Here is a 4,385-nt window from a genome sequence, read left to right on the forward strand (position 1 = left end):
TGATAGAACATAACTGACAATCAGTTATATAAAATGTGACCATAATTCTTTAAGCTTATCTGATAGTATTCAAATGTGAATGTCACCAAACTAAAGAAATGTCATCAGTTTGAAACCCACGCCTATGCATCCCTTGTCGTAAGCCAAAGTTGGGTGCACTACGTTGTGGACAAGAGCGACCTAGGGTGTTTACACTAATGTGCTCACCAGGGAGTGAGGTGGTTTTTCTAGTTATCTGAGAAACACAAAGTTAAGCACCTATATAGTTTAGTGATAGATATTAGTCATTGCTATGAAATATACTATACAACGCAAGTTATATATGTACTAAAAAGTCATCGAGAGGTTACAAAGATTTATAGTTAAGCTGAAATATAGCAATTAGATTAAGAAAATTTTCCAAGCATAGGAAAAGGAGGAAAAAATAACACATGCCAAATAGGAATTTAAATTTATTCATTTTTGGATAGTCAATGGGGAAAACCTTCTCATCACCGACCAGATATAGGTTGGCCTCTGGTTGGTAAAACTCTTGAGGTCCCCAAGTCCATGGGGAGTACACCCAGTTTCGACCTTGTGGCAGGGATGCCACCCGTCTAACTTGTGACCTTCTGTCAACTTGGTGACATCCACGTGTTGCCCCTATCAGATGAATGGAGCCTTTGTGGGTCATGGAAGATGATCGTCCTCCGACGACCAATGGGCAATGAAACGGCGACCCTCCAACATTCTTCACATTCTTACTCTCACCAAGGAAAATAAAACTTCCCCCTCGAACCAGTCATGCAATTCTGTTTCCTACTTTTTAGTCTGGTGATGACCTTGTTGGTACAAAAAAACACTTGATGAATATATTCACTTCTGCTTTGCAAAGCTTCCAACTGATTATTCTCAGGTTTGGTTGTCTTTATACGGGAACATCTCTTGAACAAATGCATTCTCATGTCTATTTTTATATTCTCAAAAACATTTTCATATGTGACATGCATCTAACATTTGCATGTGAGGGATACGCAAAGAGCCAACTAAAAATAGTTTATTCATGAGGAATGATTCTTTGATTTTAAAAATCTTTCATACCCCTCTTCACGTGCAAATCTTTCACACCTCCATAATCCAAATCCATAACCATATGTTATAAATTCAAATAGATCTACACTACACATCAAGCATTATACTTATCTGAATCTATCTGGGTCAAACCAAGACCCATATAGAATATATGTTATTAGGTCCAAATATTTGGCTTGTTACTATCTAGATCAACCATAAACTTTGGATCAAATCTAGATCCATATCTTATATTCGGGCATTATATTTTTTTTTGATCCATCACAAAACCTGAATCAAATCTAGATCCATATCTCATATCTGCCAATATAATTCCAGATCTATATCTGGATCAAATCTAGATCCATAGCATTATACTTGATCTAATCTCATTCAACTGAATCTATGTTGATCCATATAAGTTCAACCAGATCCAAAAATATTGTACTGGATCCAACTAGGTCTATATCACCTTACTAGATCTAATGATCTGATCCAAACATCAGATCTAATGGATCCTAGTCCAATTAAATTTGAACCATAAAAAATGAATCAATACTAAGCCATACCAGATTCAGTTATATATAATAGGACCCTAACATGAACAAAAGTATATAGCACATCAAAAACACTATGCAATTGCATATAGTATTTTGGTTGACTCCTTCATCTTTGCCCTATCTCCCTACAACTTCTACTGGCGAGAGGTCCGTAAGATCTCCATCCTAGAGTTTCTCTCGAATCGATGACTCAACCTGCTCAAATGTGCCCGACTCGAGGAAGTCAATTCCCTCATGAAAGGCTTATATCGAGATTGTAGGAAGGACGAGCCAATTGAGTTGAAGACATGGATGGGCTTCATGGCCATGAACAGGGCCCGCAAGAAGATGGACAAGATTGCTACCAGTTAGGCGATGGAGCACGACCGAATGAGGGATTCCAACAACATAAGTGGAGGCCATGACTTCATAGACGTGTTGATCTCCCAACTAGAGGATGGCTATTAATTTATCAGATAATATGCACCAACCTAATAACATAGTCAATGCCACTATGATGGTGAGTTTGATACTTGATGCGTATCCACACCAAACTGTCCAAGAAACCATAGGCATCATTTATCGTCAAGATAAACAACAGCCAAATTCTTGAAAACCTTATCCGATTCATACCCACTATTGATAGCTTGATCAGAAATTCTTGATTTTTTTTTGTTCTATGTTTCCTCCACCCCTGACTCTGGCACAACCACCAAACGTCGACAACGATGCCTGATCGGGGGGTCACTTTCGGTACTGATGTCGTCAATGATGCTATCATAGGGGTCTCCTCCACTCCTGACTCCAGTAGTGATGTTGTCGTAGGGGGTTTCTCTTTCAATTTTTTCTTTTTTTTTCTTTGTCGCCTTACACCAGCAACAAGGGTCGATAGGTATGGTCAACTCTATGCGGCTGCTTCTCTCCTCAGGCGGCACTGCCAGCAGAGCCTGATCATTCCTAGGTTTTCTGACAAGGGGAGTTCACAACCATTGGGTATCACCATGCACACTTAATAACCAGGCTCTAATACTAATGTTGGGTTTCAGGGATCGAGTTTTGTGCAGTGAGGGTGAGCTCTAAGTCGACAGAGGATAAGGGAATTGGAGTTTTGATTAACTGCCTACTTCACGAGGGAGTTTTCTCGATGCAATTATCAAGCTCTCATTGTACAGAGGGATGGGATGGGTCTAATTATCCTTTCTTGGGTAGTCGTTACCCAGCCATTAACTGTCTCATTGGATTCGCAAACATGTTGAGAATCCAATCTGATGTGGGAACCATCTCTATCTTAGTGGTTCGTAACTTTATGACCCACTACGTAAGTAGGTTATTAGATTCCTGACCTACTACTTTAGATTATTTGATTTTCTTGTGAGATCCAATGATATACTCTAGATCCAATACTCGAATCCAACTTTGAATCCAATACCTAGATCCATCATATGGATTTTCATGGTTATTGGACATTCGGAGAGTATCAACCACGCTTTTCTCATTTGATGCTCGTTCTAGTCCATACTAAAAAGTAATCGAAACAATTGTCCAAACGTTTTAGGAAACCAAGTTTAAATAATCAAACTGTGATTTGACTGAATTTGAGTTTCTAAGAATTCATGACGCCCAACAAGTCCTAAAATTGAGCGTGGTGATTGGACAACTAGTGTTAACTACCCGCACTTAGGAATTGAAAAGCTAGCTCATTGTTCTCCATGATAAGCCTTGGAAGAGCCGCACATCAATAAAATAAGGAAAACACTAATTGGTGATTATCGTTGGACAGCCAGTGAACACTTCTTTAATCAAGATTCCTTCCTTAATCCCTATTGGTCTACCTTTACTGCATATATATATATATATATATATATATATATATATATATATATATATATATATATATATATATATATATATATATATATATATATATAGTTCGATACGTCCTGTGTGAAAGTGGCACAATTATAACTTTTTTTGAACGATAAGCACCAAAACAAAGTGGGACAACGGTCACCAAAAAGTTATATTTATTAAACTGTGGAAAACAGTGCGTTCTATTTAGTAATGAACAGAGAAGCTACGAATGAAAACAAAGCTACAGTGATGAACAGAGAGGCCCAAGATTTTTCTTTGTTTTTTAATGACGGAATTGTATAATCAGTGATGGCAGTAGCTCCACGTGGTGAGGAAGAAAGGAAAACAGATCCTCCAATCAGTGGCAAAAACGAAAGTTCTAAGAAGGGTCGTATTCTAAGATCAGCTCTAAGTTTTAGCGGTCGCAACACACATAGGAGTAGTAATAAGCTTGTTGAACCTCAAAACCAAATCCAAAATATAATTCCTTTGAGACAGGAAAAGAACCAGTTGAGAGAAAAGCGGTTATATCCTAAAGAAATAGTGCAACTTGCCAATATCTTTAAGAGCAAACTGTTTTTCAATTGAACCAACAAGATTACAAAGGCACGTGAATATCGTCAACATAAACCAGGATAAAAATATGAAAACCATCTCTATTAAAAATAAACACAAGGATTGGTTTTTGAGCCAGTGAAGCCCAACTCCTGGAAACTGCCTCGTGGAGCAAGCCGGGGTCAGGCGGGTACCCATAGGACCCAAAATTGGCCAAAGTAAAACAGGTCTGATTAGCTAATTGGGTTGGAGGATCTGAGTACGTAGTTCATAAATCTGATTGCCGATACATGCCTACTACAGCCAGTTTACCACAAGTGAATGGGAGTTTTCAATGCTTTTTTGTAAATCTGTCCCCAAAAATACATTCATGATGTCGACTTGCTAGAA

Source organism: Nuphar pumila, chromosome 10 (assembly GCF_984573655.1).
Source record: "Nuphar pumila chromosome 10, dmNupPumi1.hap1.1, whole genome shotgun sequence".
NCBI classification, from domain to species: domain Eukaryota; kingdom Viridiplantae; phylum Streptophyta; class Magnoliopsida; order Nymphaeales; family Nymphaeaceae; genus Nuphar; species Nuphar pumila.